Source organism: Rattus norvegicus, chromosome 9 (assembly GCF_021556685.1).
Source record: "Rattus norvegicus strain SHRSP/BbbUtx chromosome 9, alternate assembly SHRSP_T2T, whole genome shotgun sequence".
Taxonomy (NCBI): Eukaryota; Metazoa; Chordata; class Mammalia; order Rodentia; family Muridae; genus Rattus; species Rattus norvegicus.
Window position 1 is genome coordinate 98,588,857 of NC_141542.1, and position 18,258 is coordinate 98,607,114.

An 18,258-nucleotide genomic window follows, 5' to 3' on the forward strand; every position below is an offset into this window, starting at 1 on the left:
GCAGTTCACATACCTTTTAATAGTTCTTTTAGTACCAGCATCAAATTGCCAAGGGCTGGAGACACATAAACTAGAAGAGACGGGCAGGTGGGACAGGTGAGAGGCTGAGCACATGAGACCCTGGTTGAACTCTGAGTTGAGTGATTTAAAAGGACCAGCTGATTCCTCTCTTGCTGTGCCCATACTATTCTCTTACTCAAGAGTTCTCTTCAACACAGAAAACCTAAGTTAGCCAACACAATGCTCCTTCAGACATTAATAAGCAAGTCTATAAAACTATACATGTTGCACACATGCTGTGGGGTTTACATAATATTTGATTACCATCCTAACCATGTCTAAATGGCAGCAGCGTGGTTGGTAGAGGCTGGCTATTGCAAGGCAGGAACAATCTTGGTGCCCAACTGTTAAAAGCAAGGTGACCTTGATTGACCTGGATGGCCTGGCTTTCCCTTTTATTTCCAATTATGTCCCCACTTAGGCAACAAATTATGCAGTCCCTCTGTCGCTGGCTAACTCTCCTTCTTGCACAAACCTTCCTTCTTGCCAATTTGCTGAAGACACCAGGAATGCCGATGAGTATAGATCCCAGGGCCCTGTGATTAGAGAAGGCTGCTGTAAGTCGATAGCAGCAATAGCGTCGCATTACATCTCCACCGTGAATACCTCAAGACACGTATGGATTTTTTTTAATTTCTAATTACATTCTGACACAGGGTCAAGTGCTGTTGTTATCACTGCATGCGGGAAGATGAAGCCAAAATGAAGCAAAGTTCGTTAAAAAAAAAAAAAAAACACTCAACGGTCTGATGATGAACGGGGTTATATATGAGGAAGCAAAAACCTACTTCAAAAAGAGATACTTGTTTCCCCTTCACTGTCATTTCAAGACTACAGGAGTGTGTAGTTCCTCTCATTGTCTGGTAAAAACACAGATTCTCCAGAGCAGTAACTTGCCTAAGGTTACCCAATGCCTGCTGCAGAACTGCTATGGCTCTAGCCATGCTCTCTCCCCGTGGTTTAGTAGGATTTCCCTCCCTCAGTCTCCACATTTGAGCACATAAATTGATCAACTATCAGGAGTGCATTGGTCACCTAGATCCAAGAGCAATGTATTCAGCATTGTACACAATCCAGTTCAGAAACAAACGTGAAGAAAAGAAAGAAACCACTGCAGCTTCTTCATCTGCTTCAAAATGTAATTTCCATGAAGTCATCCATGATAAAGAGAGGATAGGTAAAGGATGGTTGTGTAAATTACATAATGATTGTTCGGGTTGTATGGGATGCATTCCTCGTGTGTTTCAATATTTAAACCCCAGCTAGTGGGACTATCTAAAGAAGTTGTACAACCTTTGGGCCATAGGAGCTATCTGGCAGACTAGATCACTGGAGATGGGCCCTTAGATACCTTCTCCGCTTCCTGTCCCCTCTCTCCATCTGATAATCAAGGCGTGAACAAGGTCCACAGCAAACTTCTGAGTCTCAGACGTCCCAGCTGCCTGCTTCCTACTCCATAAGAGGCTACAGTCCCCATACTTTGAATCGAACTAAACATCCCTAAAGTTCTCAGTCAGGTATTAGGAATGAAACAGTTACCAATACTGTGTCTTAGTTAGCGGTCTCCTTGCTGTGAAGAGACACCATGATCATGGAAATTCTTAAAAGGAACAACATTTAATTGGGGCTGGCTTACAGGTTCAGAGGTTCAGTCCATTATCATCAAGGCAGGAGCATAGCAACGTCCAGGCAGACTTGAGACTGGAGGAGGAGCTGAAAGTTCTACACCTTGATCCAAAGACAGGCAGAAGAAGATTGGTTTCTGTGTGGCTAGGAGGAAGGTCTCAAAGCCCTACAGTAACACATATCCTCCAACAAGGCCACTCCTACTCCAACAAGGCCATGCCTCCTAATAGTGCTACTCCTGGCTAAGCATATTCAAACCACCACATACAGTGATCTAAATGGTAAGTGTTGAAGTAATTGTATCAAAGCCTCCGGGAACAAATTGTCTCTTCATTCTCCTAATGCTGGTTATGATAAAATTCCATCCTGATGCCCCTAATCTGTGCCTCCACCCGGCTGCAGGTTGCGATCTGAGCTGCTGCAGGAAACCATGTACAAGTTCATGATCCATGCTGTTTCTGGCAGCAAGGGCAAGGAAGCTCCTTTCTCAGTGTTATCAATGACTGCAAACATCTAAGGGAGAATGAGACATTGATGGCTTCTGTGACAATCTGTCCCCACTTTCCCAGGACACCCCAAAAAGAAACAGTCCAGACAGGAAGCTATTGAGGAGAGTCCTTAAAAGCTATGATAAAGACACCAAAGTGTAGCTCTTCACATTTGATGGCTTCTGGCTACGGGTGAAGAATTAGAGAGGGGAGGAACTGAGTTTTTCTTTAAGGGATTGGCCACTAGGAGTATGGCCATATTTCAGTGAGGACATGTGCAACACAAATTGAACTTGATGTCTTTGTTTTATGGTTTTGGGGGGGTGGTGCCAGGGTGGGAGTATGGACCTGGCAAGAATGGGAAGCAAATGCAATTGGGGTGCATTATATAAAATCCCCAAATAATTAATAAAAATGATTTTGGGGAAAACAAAGTCCCCTATTGGATATCAGCTTCATTGTAGTTGTGGATGAATGTTTTAGTACATTCGGAACATAAAAACCTCAACCGTGCCATAGATTTGTACTCCCTACCTCTTCCAAGTTATCGAAAACTCTGCAGTTACAGAACAGAGTCCTAATACAGGATCCTGCTCTGGGGCCCTCTAAATAAATATAAAGTAAAAAGTACAATAATAAATCACAGTAAATAAAACAGGGCTCATAGCACCTTCTGTGACTTCTTAACTAGTTTAAGAATATAGTTTTTAAAAAGCATGATCCTTGATGACATTACTTCAGGATACAAATGGCAGGTAGCATCTTAAGAAAAAATGTCAAGGCTTTCATCAACAGCTGGATGCAAGGTCTTCCCTGTCCAGTGATACTGGCCCCACATCTGCTGGCACATCTACTAAGAACAGACTGCAAAGGCATTCTGTGCCCATGTTCCTCTACCTGTATCTGTAGCCTCCTGGTCTTGTCTCTATCCAGTTGCCTCTTGCCGGCAACCCAAGTCGCCTCTCATGCTGACCTATCTTGCTTGATGACCTCATGCTTACTAAGTCTTGAATTCCCTGTTGGCCCAAAGTTAAGTCTCCATCCAGACTGCTTTGAATGCCACATTCAGATCTGCCTGCCCTGATACACCTACAGCCTTTGCAGAAGGAACTCATTACCTCCTCCCTGCCAAAGAACACGTTCCCTTGTTTCTGACCTGGGTGAAAATCAATCGCTAGCCACCAGGCACAACCATCCTCTGGATATACACCCGCCCTTACCTGTCTCCCTCTGGAGGCCATGCTCCATTTTTCTTGTTTTGGAAATGACTTGAAAAGGAGGAGAAACAGATGAGGTCTTCTTACTCTTTATGGTCACATGCCCACAGGGTTTGAGGATGCTGGGTTTCCTTCTCTGCTGTCCCATGTGTCTTGTTTTTCAAAAGAAAAAACAACACTGAAAACCATATAGGATTCCTAAATGGAATGGAGGAAGATTCTACAAAATCATATTTCTAAGGTTTTTAGTTGCAGGTGCAGCTATAATTTTTTTCTAAAAGCAGACAACGGTAGCTTCAATGCTTATAAGAATATGTATGAATTGTTTTTCCGACCTCACCCTTTGCTCTGTATCCAGAGTTTGGGATTCTTGGCAAGTACCCATCTATAATGAGGTTTTACTCTGACTCCAAGAAACAAGCCAGATGACCCCATCTGCTTCATACACTGACAGTATACTCTGTAAACAAATATGGAATTGGAAAGAAAGGGATATGTATTAGTTAATTTTTGACTATTGTGACAAAATACCCTTATTAAAAAACAAACAAACAAAAAACCATCTTAAGGAACGAAGGGTTTATTTTGGCTCATATTTAGAGAATACAGTCTATCACATTGGGAAGAGACTTTATACCAGACCTTAAAGTCACTCTCCGCATTGCACCCACACTTAAGAACCAAGAGCCATACTGATAGCTCACAGCTAAACTTGACCCTCTCCATATAGTACCAAACACATTTAGAATAGGTTTCCCCACCTCAATTAACCTAATCAAAATAAACCCTCATAGACATGTCAAGAAGCTTGTCTCCTGGGTTATTCTAAATCCCATCTACTTGACAATTGAAGTTAGCCATGAGAGAAAAATGACACAGTCATTGGTGGATGTGAACTGGGAGAATGGTGTGAGGCTCACACACGCGAATCCTACTTGGGATGAGTTCGGCTGTTTCTATGGGGAGTTCTGACTCAACTCAGCAGCTGTGCTGCACAGATGAGTCCTTAACAGCAGACCTCAGCCTGACCTTCCTCGGCTGTTTCTCTGCCTAGAACTTGAAAATCACTGTGAAGTGATTATCCCCTCCATATCCCATACCTGCCAGGAAGTACATTAACTACAGATACAATGGGTCCCAAGTGCAGACAGTATGCACACCACCCTGATTCGCTTCTCCAGAGGTTAGATGGTCTTCAGTCCCAACAGGGCTGGAAACTGGAGGCCGGCATGAAGCTTGTATTGACTGTGGTTCTGCCTGATGAAACTGTATTCTTAGAATGACTTGCTCAGGTAATGGAAAACTGTCTATAATTCCTCCACAAGAATGATAAATTCATACTAAGCTATTATTCAAGTTTGTTTTCTGTTGCTGTGATAAAAGCACTCTGACCAAAAACAGTCTGGGGGAAAAGGGGTTTATTTCATTTTATACTATCAGGTGACCATCCTGATAGAGGGAATTCAGGTCAGTAACTAAAGGAGAAACTATGGAGGAACATATACTTATAGCCTTTCTCATTGGCCTGTGCTCAGCCTTTCTTAGATAGCCCAGAACCATCTACTTCATGACAGTACCATCTTGGCCCATACATCAATTAGTAATCATAACAATATACCACACACATACTCACAGGCTAATCCAATGGAAGCAATTCTTCAACAAAGGCTTCCTCATCTCAGGTGACTCTAGATTGTATCAAATTGACAAGAAAAACCTAACCTGAACAGCCATCAAGAAGGCTCTTGAGTCTCTTACTATGTATCTTAGTTAGGATTTCCAGTGCTGTAAAGAGACACCATGACCAAGTCATCTCTTATAAAGGACAACATTTAATTTGGGCTGGCTTACTACTGGTTCTGTGGTTCCATCCATTATCATCATGGGAGGAAGCATGGCAGTGTCCAGGTAGGCATAGTACTGGAGGAGCTGAGAGTTCCACATTTTGATCTGAAGGCCAGTAGGAGATGACAGGCTTCCAGGTAGTTAGCTAGGAGGAGGGTCTCAAAGCCCACCCCACAGTGACACACTTCCTCCAACAAAGCCACACCCCCTAATAATGCCACTCCCTGGGCCAAGCATATTCAAACCACCACAATATGCTACCATACAGAGCTGCACAGCTATGCTGGTAAGATGTCCTATAGCTACGAACCTATTCACTTGCTTTTTGTCCCAAACTATCTTAATCTCATAATAGTTCAGGACCACTGGCCTTTTAGGAGTATGTGTTGATAAAGACTGATAAAAGGCCTAGAAGAAAAGGAAGAACTGAGTAAGTCCTTCGTGCACCCAAGCTGGCAGTTGTGTCGGGCCAGGTGAGCTGGTAGGAGTCCCTTGTGCTACATGCCAAAGACAATCCATAGTGAACCAAGCTAATGACGTATGAAGAGCTACCATAGGAGAACGCCAAAGAAAGGAGCTACGGGAAAAAGCATGGAAGAAGGGCTAAGTAGGTAAATTGTTTGAGGTAGAGGCATGAGGATCCAAATTTAATCCTTGGAAACTATATATCAAGGCCAGGTTTGGTGGTGCTTGTGATCTCAGTGCTGAGATGGTGGAAACAGGTAGATCTCAGGTCCAGATGGGCAGCCAGCATCACCTACAAGGTCAGCTTTCAGCCAGCAAGAGACTCTGTCCCAAAACATTGGATGATGGCATCTAAGGAAAAACCTCAAAGAGAGAGAGAGAGAGAGAGAGAGAGAGAGAGAGAGAGAGAGAGAGAGAGAGAGAGAGAGATGCACAAAGAATAGGAGTCAGAGGAAGCAGGGAGTAAGTCACAGGAGCATCAATGAGGCATCTGCCTCTTCCTGGGACTCCTGTCCTTCTGCCCCTTTTTCTGCACCTTCAGGTTTGTTCTCTGGAGCAAAAGCTAAGAAAGGCCCAGGAAACTGTGGCAGGGCAGTATATGGGAAGCCTAATGCAGCAGGGGCCTGTGAGGGCTTAGAGCAACACGGCGTTCAAAAATGTCCTTACTACCACACCTCCTGTGCCCCCCCCCCTTTTCACTACAAGTCAAAGTTTAGCATTGAACTCTAAATCCTATGGAAAAAATTCTCAGGAAAGGCAACTGCTAAGCATGGGAAAGAACTGATGGTCCCAGGTGTGTCACTAAGGACAAGAATGACCCAAAGGCTCATGGACTCCGAAGCTGTCTGCTGTGCAAATGTCTGCCTGTAATTACACCCAGAGGCTTGAGAGCCTATGGCTTCCTAATTGCGTTGCCTTTATACATTTGCCTTCTTTTGCTTCTTCTTCCCTTACCCTTGGCCACATTTTCGCCAGCCATTCATTCCCAGTCTGTCTGGAGAGAACTCGTGAGTAGCTAGCTGACGAGATCTTTCATATTTTATTCCTATAGGACTCAGTGGGGAGGGTGTCAAGGCCCCCATTGGGTTCCCGAGCATGAAACAAGTCCATTAAACATTCACTTGGGCTGCTTCTAGTAAAAAGAGTTGTCATAAATCACCCAGGTTTGTTTACTTCAGAACACAGTATTTCCTGTGAAACACAGAAGTAAAAAAATGGCCATGCGCCTCTGAGTATCTTGGCTGAGCCAGACTTCTGCATTCTATGCGCTGTAAGTACCAAGTGGGCAGCCTGGAGAGGAGCCAAACAGTAATGTTTCCTTTTGCTGTTGTTGAAAAAGGCATTCAGGAAAACGATTGAGCACAATAAGGGCCTTCCTGTTCCGGCCGGCGGGTGGCCCTGTGAACTGCTGCCCCTCCTACCCTCAACTTGGGGTGAGTCATACCAGTGTGCTGTGAACTTCCTTCTCCTTTGTCAATAAACTCTCTCTGAGGCTGCTGCCAGGGACACGGGATGATGTAGGGCCAGGACAGATTGTAGATTCTGTACTTGTGTTCAGACCCTTAGCATTCGTTTTCCTATCTCTCTGAGCACCAAGGGATACCCAGGCTCAGCAAAGTCAATGTCCATGTGGGCAATTTTCAGAGCCATTCTAATTGACCAAGATACTGGCTGGCCATGGGTTGTCCGCTAGTCTGGAAGTCAGGTCTGGAAAGCCAGACACAGGAAGGGCACCTTCCATGAAGGTTCAAAAAGACATAATTTTCCCTGACTTCTCATTAGGTGGTATTCACAGATCGCACCGATGGACATGTGCTTGTGTAATTGAGACACAGCCAGATAACTGTAGCTGTCCCAGAAGAGGAAGTGACCAAAAGCGCTCCAGCAAAACCAGCATGTATAAAATTAATTAGAATAACCGAAAGAGACCATGTACTAAAATATGTTCTGAAACTGGGGGAAAAAAAGATTTGGTACTGGTCTTTCCCAGATTCGTAGGAAGGAATCTGGAGACATAGGACAGTCAGTGGCTGGTTGGTAGTGGTAAGAGTGACTGGCAGCCTCATGCACTTTCTCTTCATTTCCTCTTCCTTTCCTTTCTCTCTTCCTGCTCCTGTTTTCTTCCTCCCTGTCTTTGTTCTCCTCTTGCTCTTCTTCCTCCTCTTCTTCTTCCTCCTCCTTTTCTTTCCCTTCTTTCTGCTTCTTTTCTCTTTTTCTTCTCCTTCTCCTCCTTCTCCTTCTCTTCCTCCTTCTCCTCTTCCTCCTTCTTCTTCATGTAAGACAGGTCTTGCTGTATATCTCTGCCTGACTTTAAGTTCAAGAGTCTCTTGCCTCAATCTCCCTCCTAAGTAGTATTTTACAGAACCACTGTGTTGGTTTTATTGTGTCTCCCTTATTCTTTCTCTCTTTCCTTGGAGTTCATGCCCTATTTGTAGATTATTGTAAGACATATTGCCAAGGAGGCAGTACAAAAGCCAGAAGATCCTTCAAATGATGCTTCAGTAGACATGGAAAACTTAGCATCATTCTCCAGACTTTGCTCTAGAGGTCAACGTCAGAGTTTCTTAGCCAAAGTTAGCAAGATGGTCTGAAGCACTGTCTGAAGCACTGCTTCACCTACTCTAAACGAGTTCCTATTAATCGTTAGTACATTCTAATAAAGTGATTTTTGACTCAAACATACATTCTAATAAAGTGACTTTTGACTCAAACATTATTTCATCCTCATGGATTTGATTTTTATCAGTGGTTTTTATATAAGTCTTCTGACTTCTCTGTTTCCTCGTTCTAATATGGGGGTGAAGGTAAGAGTGGGCAAATGAGATACTTATATGGGCAGTTTTACTTATTCTCCTATACAGTGCTTAGTAAAGGTAGTTACTAGACAACTGTGAATACAATTACTAATGAATAAACCGACAAATCATCATTGGTTTTAACTAGAAGTCTAGCAAACTGTTTGCCTGATATTCAAGCACAAAGTCATGCCTTAGGAAGGTGTGGTCTCACTCTTGTGCCAAAATAGAACAATGTTTCCAATTGGAAGATGATTTCTGGTGAAAGATCAGTTATTGGCCAGTTGAACACTATCTGTTTTTCCAATCATAACTGAGAATTTTTTAAAATGTACAGGTCTCAGGGAGGTAAACCAGGATATCTTTCTAACAGTTGCAATAATTGCTTCCATTGGTCCCTGGAAGATTCTATTTCATAACAACCAGCCCCCTAAACAAATCAGCTAGAGAAAATAAAATTACTACTTTTTGCTACACTGAAATAATTGCTCCATGTGCACACTAACTGGCTGTGATGTGATGATACTTACCTTGGGTTTTGACCCCCCACCCACCATGGTAACCAATAGTAACCAAGCTTTCCTTCCCCAAAGCAGATAGATCATAGATACCCCAAACCTCCCCACTTTTCTGTCTTAGCGCTGTCTGTAAATAAATCCTCCTACCTACTCTCCTTTAGTAGTAATGGAATCTTCTTCCTTCCAGAGGGATCCTGTCCTGTGTCCCAAAAGGACAAGATTTTAGGGGCTTCAAGACAGCTGAAGAAGGTGATGTACTTGTTACCACACACATCCTGTGGTTGGAACGCTCAGTCTGTGAGCTTGAACATTATTCCCAGGTGAGTATCAGAACTTGCCAGTCCGAATCTGCTTTTCCACCTCAGAATATCCAGACACTGTGGTAAAGGAATAAAGGTTAGCCAGGCTGGGTAGGTTAACAGGATATTGGTCAGCTTGAGTGCAGAAGAAATAATCGTCTCTGGAGACAGTTTTCAGTGAAATAGCTCTTCTATTAGGGGTGAACAAACACTATATAAACCTTAGGGAGTGGGAAGAGGTTTTTTGGGTGAGTATATGTCATTGCCTAGGGCCAAGAGGCTAGGAATGCTTCATTTGCATGAAACAGAATTCCAGGTGCTAGCTGGGCAAGTTCCTATGAGGAGAGAGAAACTTTAATCTGAAACCTGACCACCAGGCTATGTGACCATCTCAAGAGAGGTGAGGGTGGGGATGGGGTGAGGGTCCAAAAGCTTACATGTGCTGGGACATGCAGCCCAGAGCAAGGAGGAAGTAATCCTACTCCTGTCTCTCTCAGGATGAGATTTTCCGGTTTAAACATGTCTTGACCTCATTCTTGCTTTGGATTGGCTTCCCTAGTCACAGGGCTTTCTGGCCCCACAAGAACTCAATTAGATGATGATATTCTGTGGGAGTCTTCGGCTGAACACTGATGATTGCTTAGTGTGGAAAGAGAATCCTCTCCTCACCATGAGTCTATTGTCAGAAGTTCTCTTTGTTCATTGCCATGTGGGAAAAGAGGGAAAAAAATTTACAGTAACACTATGTTTTCATCAACATTAACACTTTGTTTTTCTGAGACGAATTGGATATCTTTTAAGAGAAAATTCTGGGATACCGTTTTTCTTCACCATTAAGAAAAAAAAAAGTGCTCTTAGATCAAATCCACTCAAAAATCCGTTCTTGGGCCATCAACATGGCTCGGTGGACAAAAGCACTTGCCCTAATCTGACAACAATTTGAGTTAGTTTGATCCTCAAACCCCATGAAACCCATGCGAAGGTAGAAGAAGAGAAACAACTCTTAAAAGCTGTCTTTTGACCGACACACACATACATACAGAGGGAGAGGTGATTTAAAAAAGTTAATACTCTCTTATTGGTTCAGTGGTAGTCACTTGTTCGTGTGTGTGTGTGTGTGTGTGTGTGTGTGTGTGTACATTTGCATGCAAGTGCAAGCACTCGTGTGTGTGCACAAAGGCCACAAAAAGACCTTTGAGTGTCCTGCTACATCACTCTCCACCTTGTTCCCTTCAGACAAAGTCTCTTGCTCATAACAAAATGTGTTATTTTGTCTAGGCTGGCTGTCTAGTGAGTTCCTTGGATCTTCCCTCTCTGCCTCTAATGCCAGTGTTAAAGTTATAGGCATATGCAGCCATACTCTGATATTATATGAATGCTAGGGAACTCGAACTCAGGCCCTCCAGCTTTCACATAACCTCTATTAGTCTCTGAGCCATCTCGTGTACCTCTTGGTCAATAGGAAATCTCATATTTAATTAGCCCACTGTGAAGAATCTTGAGCATACTTTAAGTTATGAGACATATCACCTCAAAAGCTACATCTCTAAGAAAGACTCCATTTTGATCTCACTAGTTCCACTGAAGAAAAGATTCCTCATAGTCAAGGAAATGCAAACTTCAGTAAGCTTTTGGCTAGTGGTGTGGCCAAATATTTCAGACTAATATACTCAAAGATTTTACCAATGATCTTCTTGTTGGTTACAGTTCATTTTCAACTCACTGGGGACTTTGGGCAACCTAAGCCACAGGAATTGCACAGATGCTGGGTAAATGACATACATCATGTGGTTTAGAGCTTCAAAGGTAGCCACAGAGTCTTAAGATATGATTCACAGTCATGAAAACCTATGAATATCTTTTGAAATTGTTCCTTCACTTCCTCTGAACAGCTCTGGAATTCTTCAACTCTCTGACATCACTGGGGTCAAAGAAGTTCAACTGTCGAATGGGGATGTGATAGGAAATGAGCCTAGCTACCATCTGCTCAGGCCACTTGGCCAGTTAGAAAGGAAGCCATGGCAAAGTCTTTCTTAAACTCTTTAGGGATCCAAGGAAAAGCTTCTTAAAAGATATTCCAAGTAAGTGGCTTATGTCAGATGGCTTCTATCCTAAATTGTCAAGACTACCAAATTCTGTTCAGCATACACATGCCACTTCAGAGCATTTAAGAGTGATGCTGTATTAGGAAAATCACTGGGAGGAATAGGGTGGAGTTTTGCAGAAATATCCTGTTAACCCTTTACTCTAAAACTCTGAGGTACAGAAATGCTCCAGGAGTTGGTCTAGAGAATGCCAATCTACGAATAAAATTGATAGGTAACTGTTTCAGTTAGATCTCCTGGCAAAGAAAATCCACTCCAGAGCTAGTGGCTTGAGACAGTAGCCATTGGTCTTACCAACGCTTTTGCAGGTTGGCTGTGGGTAGGTATTTGGGTTCTGTTCAGGGCTACCTAGATTACCCTTCTGGATTTACTGAGTTTATTAATATATCTGTGTTTGACCTTCTAAGGCAGTTGACATGTTCTGGTCTAGAACAGCCTCAGCAATGATGGCTTATCTCTAATTTATATAATCTCCCATTTTGCAACAAGATGAGTTGAGGCTGTTGATAGATAATTTGGAAAAGATTCCAAGAGAAAGCCCCAAATTGTGCAAGGCATCCTGGAGTCCAGGCTCAGAGCTGGCACCCTAGCATCTCTTCTCATCAACCTAAACTGAAGAAATGCAGGAATAAAGTTTACATATTGGGGAAACTTACATTTTAGGCACAAGCTGGGGTTCTTTGTGCAGTCTACAGAAACCATTGTTGACATGCTCCATGCTGCCATGGTAACCAAACCCACTGACACAAGTGTAAACACAAGAATATTTGCTAAGGATGCCTTTTTTGATTAACACAAGTCAGAAATCTACAGCAGAAGTGGCCAGTGCTCCTGGATGGAGGCTCTTCCTGAAATTGTGTCCTCTCTCTAGAACAATGGTTCTCAACATTCCCAATGCTGCAACCCCTTAATATACATCTTCATGTTGTAGTGACCCCCAACCATAAAATTATTTTCATTGCTACTTCATAATTGTAATTTTGCTACTGTTATGAATCATAATGTAAATATTTGATATGCAGGATGTCTGATATGTAACCTCTGTGAAGGAGTGTCAACCCAAAAGGGGTCTAGACCCACAGGTTGAGAACTACTAGTATGAGAAGCAGGTAATGAGGTGGCCTTATCATGTTTGTTAACAATGAGGTTCAACTCTGCATCTATAGGCAAATGGCTAAGTGTGGTGTCTTGAAGGAAAGCGCACGACAGGAACTCCTCAAGCTGAGAAAGTCATGTGAAAACCCAACAGATGCAAAAGTTTGAGAATCAGAACCTCTCTGAGCTCACTGAGATTTGTCTTTCATGCTTAGAATCAAACTAAACTTATGATAATGAGTAATTTTAAGTCAGACTAGGCCAAGGAACACCCATATATTTGGATAAATGTTAGGCTATTCTAGAGGTTTCTAGATGAGTTTAATATGTAAATCAGAGTTAAACAGAAAGTCTTCCCTAACATGAGTGGGCTTTACCAGTGAATTGAAGATTGGAATAGAACAAAAGGCCTCAGGTCACTTCTCTTGCCTGGAAGTTACAACTGGGACCTCAGTAATTTCCAACCTTCAGAATGTATGATGTAGCAAGTTTTCCTAGGATTTTACCTTGCCAAGTAAATCCTTACTGGGCCTGGGACTGGATGTTCTCTGTAATTTCATGAGCCTTTTCCTTGCACAGAATCTTTGTGTGCACACACAAACACCATGCTATTGACTGTTCTTCTCTAGAGAATCGTAGGTGCTTGCTCTTTAATGGAAAATTATATGTGACAAGAGCAAAGAAGTATTTGATTTCTGCTAAGACAAATGGTCAGTTGGTCCTTGGGTCAACCATTGGTATGTCCAGCATTAACAAGTAATTTTCACCACCAAGGGGAGAATCAAAACTTTTACCTGATTAAAAAAGAAATAAACAACCTGCTGTAATTGTTTGTTTATCCTTTTAGTAGGTTTGGTTGTTTTTACTTTGGTTTGGTTTTGTCTAAAACAGTTAAAAAAAATTCACAAGTTCAACCCTAGAACATGTACTGGCAGCACTCATGAATAATCCTTCCCATGTGAAGCTTCTCCGGAAAACTTCCAGAAAATCAGTTCACAAGAACCAATATGCGCAAATGTTCTTTTCTTGGAAACTGATAGCAGAAATGCTGAGAGTGGATTCATGCTGACCGATCAGCTTCCAAGTTTGCTCACCTGTCTCCATGGTGACCAGAAGGTTTATGCAATGCTAAGAACTACATCACCAGGGAGATATGTTTCAGATGGGGACTTTGGCTTGTTAGTATAATGCTTCAATATGATTCAATTGAAGTCCCCGGATCCCCTTTCTAATATATTTTCCCTCAGGGCTGTTGTAGAGAATGCCCTATCCTGAATGCTGCAGGGGTGACAGAGGACAGCAGCCTCATAGTAACATATGCACATCTTTTCTGGTGATTAAGTAACTTCAAATCCAGACATTCATTGTTGTGAAGGGATCGTGCAAGTATAATTAATGATTCTAATCAATGGACTTTGTATTCATCAATAGTGAGATGGTCCTGGTAGCTCTTGACATAACCAGTTGGAAACTTCTAAAATGAGAGCATAGACCCCCCCCCCACACACACACACACTCTCTAACCTCAGAAATCTCACATTTCAGCTTATGTTATATATGCTATGGTTTGACTATTCCCACCAATGTCCATGTTGAAATGCAGTCTGCCTTGTAAGATACTAAGAATCAGGACCATGTGAGAACTCTGTAAGTCTCATAATTAGAGACACTCATTCATGGACTCATGGATTAATAGATTAAGGAGTGACTTTGGATGTGGTTTTGCTACAGAAATGCTCTCAGACTGACCAGCTTCCTCTGCCTCTGCCCATGGTGCCCTTTGCCATGTCATGACCTAGCCCAAGCTGACGCCAAGTAGGTGTTGACACTCTGCTCTTGGTCTGCCAAAATCATGCCCTATGGGAGCAACTCTATTTAATCTATCCTCACGGTTGCCTAAGCCAATTCCTTGCGATAAATTTTATGTGGGCTCTGCTTCTCTGTTTGAACCCTGACTGATGTAGTTATTATCAGAAAGGAAGCAATGTATGTCTAACTTTGTGTTTCCATTTCTACAAAGAGACGAGAATCTACACCATGTAAGAAGCACACGCTCTGGAGCCAAATGACCTGAGCCTTCTAGCATTTTCCTTCACCAGCCAAGTAACTTTGGGTAACTAAGTTTCATCACCACTCTAAGCACAGTTTATTTGCAAAATTCTATTAAATACTAAGCCTGAACCTACCCATTTTCCAGGGTTGTTTTGAAAACTCAAAGGAGAAAGGTTTTTCCATTAGGGCCCCAGAGACACAGGGAGAAGAACTGTAAAGACCCCACCTTCTGTGTTCAAGAAATGTGAGCACATTCCCAGACCATCCTTTAGGCCTTCTGTGGGCAGGCAGCTTGTCCACAGAGCAGAAGACAGTGAGGCTGAGATATGAAGCAGCTAGCCTACATCAGAGGCATGAGTCAGAGTTCACGAGGAAACAGATCCTTAAGACACCGCAGTTCAGAATCAGGCAAGTCCTCACAGAATCAGGCAAGTCCTCACGGAGAGAGGAAGAAGGGAAAGGGAGAGAGTGAGAGAGAAGGAAGGAAGAAGGGAGAGAGAGAGAAAGAAAGAGAGATTCCTTTTATAGGTACCATAAAATCTATTTTCACTCTTTCAAAATGTACAGGAATACTTTATGAGCACGACATATGTCTACTTTTCTTTGAGATCCGTTACTTAGAGAGGCCGACCGAGTCTACTTTCCCCAGTAGACGCTGCCTCATCCCATGAGCCCTCAGTCACAGCAACTGAGAAACCAAAAAAACGTAAAACCTCTTCCGCTGCTTTGCCAACTACCAGACTTCTTTTCCTACTTTACAATTACACTGCCCCTGGAGAATAATCAAACTGAACGTTTTCTAGTTATCTATTCTATTTATTTATGTTGATTGCTCCAGGCTTTAAATATTAAAACTGAAACACTTAGTTATGTTTCAACTCTCAGGGAATGTCGGGTAGCAGGAGGTTAAATTTTTCATTTGAAAAATGAAAGTAATTTTTAATATCTATGTATTTATTGTGGTGGACACGTCGGCGGAGGGCTGTGCGGATACTGTGGCAGGCATGTGGAGGTCAGAAAACAACTTTCAGGAGTCCATTCTCTCCTTCTACCTTAGGATCTAGGGATCAAATTCACTCCATCAGACCCACACGGCAAGTGATTTCACCCACAGAGACATTTTGCCAGCCCACAAATATTTTTTGTTCTGATTTTTCTTTTATTTTTGAGGATATAATATAATTCATCATTTTTGCTTTCCCTTTCTTCGCTCTAAACTCTCCCCTTTGACTCCCTTCACTCTTTTTCAGATCCATGGCCTCTTTCTCATACATTGCTGTTACATACATATATGTGCATATGTCACTTGTCTGTATGTATGTTTTCAGGGCTGACAAGTTGGTAGAGAATAAAGAGTTGGTGCTCTCCCCTGGGTAAGAATATTTCTCCTACTCTCAACTTAGTGGCCTGTGGATCCTTGTGAAGGGGAGGCCTCATGGGCTTCCACACTTTGGCCTGCCTATGGTTGTCCTCATGTTCAAGCAGTCATATTGGCCAGACTTAAGTCAGGGTAACTTAGAGACTAGGCGTTTCCAGAGAGTTAAGGATAGACTGGTTGCAATGTCCTTTGTGTAGAAATAGTTGGCATCCAAAATGACAAGAGGGGTTGGGGATTTAGCTCAGTGCTAGAGCGCTTGCCTAGCAAGTACAAGGTCCTGGGTTCAGTCCCCAGTTCCGAAAAACAAAAAAATGACAAGAAAGGCTTTGATATTGGACCCTGGAGGTATGGAGGTGTGTATTATGCACAAATAGAATCTGAAGTTTACAGATGTGTATTCATGGAAAGTTAGGCCTTATTCAGAATACTGCTACATATAAATAACTGAAAAGACAAGGGAATAAGCAAAAAAATAGTCAGCATTTATTACATATCAAACCCCATTCTTGGCATTGTAAGTAGTTTTTCTTAATTGCCATAAGATTTTCTATTCTCAGCTCCAACTTAGTGATAAGGTCAGTATAAGAATGTTGGACACCGATTGCAGGTGGCTGTGAGTTCGAGGCCCGTTCAAGTCAAGGGATTTGTAATTTTTACATTTTGCAATTCTACAGGCTTTTGTTTGAATGAATGTTAATATTACTATGATTTAAAAGAAAAAATTGTAAAGATTAAGCGTGTCAACCTCACCCCCTTGACTCCAAAGCAAAAATTGAATGCCATATGTAAAAATTCAATGAGAGCTCTTCAAGTTTGGGTGCAGAATTTCATTAACTGCAGAGTTGACTCCTCATTACATGTTATATGAGGGCCAAAGGATTTTAGATCCTGATCATTTCAATCTCAGAAGAAGACATCTCACGTCTAATCATTTACTGAAGATTAGACTGTGAATGTTTAACTGAGTGGATTATGAACACACAGTAGGTGCTCAGTAAGAGCTGTGACCCAGTGCAATCTCAGATATCCCTGGTGCCTTCAAATTTGCAAATCTTTTTTTCATTTTACTTATGACTATCACACTATGCGTGTGAGTGGCAACAGATTATCAGCTCTGTTTCATAAATAATGAAACCTCACACCTTAAGAAGTCTGAAGTCCGGGGCTGGAGAGATGGCTCAGCCGTTAAAGGCTAGGCTCACAACCAAAAACATAAGAAGTCGGAAGTACGAAAAACGAAGGATTTTTCCACTATAGAAATTCCTTTATTCAATATAATAATTGGTCTGGGGAATAATGCATCCCAAGCCTATGCCTTCAATTTAAATAAAATGTTGGAATAAACAGACCTAGATAATATGAAGCTATAGAATTTAAGGTCCAAATATAACCAATATGGTCATATCTCACAGACAGAAAAAAAACAGCAAAACAAAAAACCATAGGATGCACAGTTGTCGACTGTGGCTCTGTCACTGTGGTCCTTATGCTTCTGAAGGCAACACATAAGAAAAGAGTTTGGAGCTGTAACACTGATCCAAGCAGCATCAAGCATGGGCCACCACTACCAAAAGGAAGGCAGGCCCTGAGCAGCTTTCAGTGTTGAGGACCTGTGACCTCAAATAATTATGAAAACATCAAAACAATAAACATGCAAAAAGTCAAAAATAGTAAAGATCATGTCTACTAGGTACCATGGCAATGTAGCTCTTTCCTGGGGTTGTATATTTAGATTATGAATCGGATGATTGTTAAGAAAGACTTTTATTATTTATATAACTAAAGCCATGCCAGAAACAACACAAACCAACAATGGAATATTTGAGTGTCTGTCTGTCCATCCATCTGTGCATGCAGCTTCTATAATATGAACGGAAAAAAATTAAATTCTTAAAGGGTTAATTTCGCCTGAGCTTCTCTAATGGGTAAAGTCAACACAGTTAATTCCCAGCTACCCATAGTCTTGCTTGCTTTCCACAATACTTACAAGGCATGGCTAAGCCAAGGCATGCAGGGTTCCTCGCTGCTTACCACTCCCTCTTAGGCTTTTTCACCTCCGTCTAATCCCTTGGTCACAGCTTCTGGGAAATTCAACACGATGCAGAAAGGGCCTTTTGCTTTATGGTTTTATATAAAAGAATCTATCACCCACAAGTCATGAGATACACTGCTGACTCAATCTAAAGCAGGATTTCAGGTTAGGTCAGCAACAAGTCCGGGGAGGCATAGCTGCCAAGTTTCCTCGTAAGGCCAGGTCACAGTGAGTTTACCACGAAGATTGGATGGGTGCTGTAATGAGTGCTGGCACTGTCTGA

The 18,258-nt window shown here is 42.2% G+C and overlaps 1 long non-coding RNA gene across 6 annotated transcripts in view; it reads right to left on the reverse strand.

Moving 5' to 3' along the window:
• LOC102553709 (uncharacterized) overlaps nucleotides 1-18,045 on the reverse strand; it is a 33,697-nt gene extending 15,652 nt beyond the window's left edge. For 2 of the 6 annotated variants that reach the window (XR_015629194.1, XR_015629195.1), the window contains exons 1-8: nucleotides 17,931-18,045; nucleotides 9,162-9,391; nucleotides 5,025-6,052; nucleotides 3,732-3,851; nucleotides 3,395-3,543; nucleotides 1,697-1,788; nucleotides 536-596; nucleotides 14-70 (exon numbers count right to left, since the gene is read on the reverse strand). This is a non-coding gene — a long non-coding RNA (uncharacterized LOC102553709). Of the gene's footprint in view, nucleotides 1-13; nucleotides 71-535; nucleotides 597-1,696; nucleotides 1,789-3,394; nucleotides 3,544-3,731; nucleotides 3,852-5,024; nucleotides 6,053-9,161; nucleotides 9,392-14,791; nucleotides 15,001-17,930 lie in introns of all 6 variants that reach the window. The other 4 variants (XR_015629198.1, XR_015629197.1, XR_015629193.1 and 1 more) reach the window with 3 other exon arrangements.
• Nucleotides 18,046-18,258: the final 213 nt, after the last annotated feature.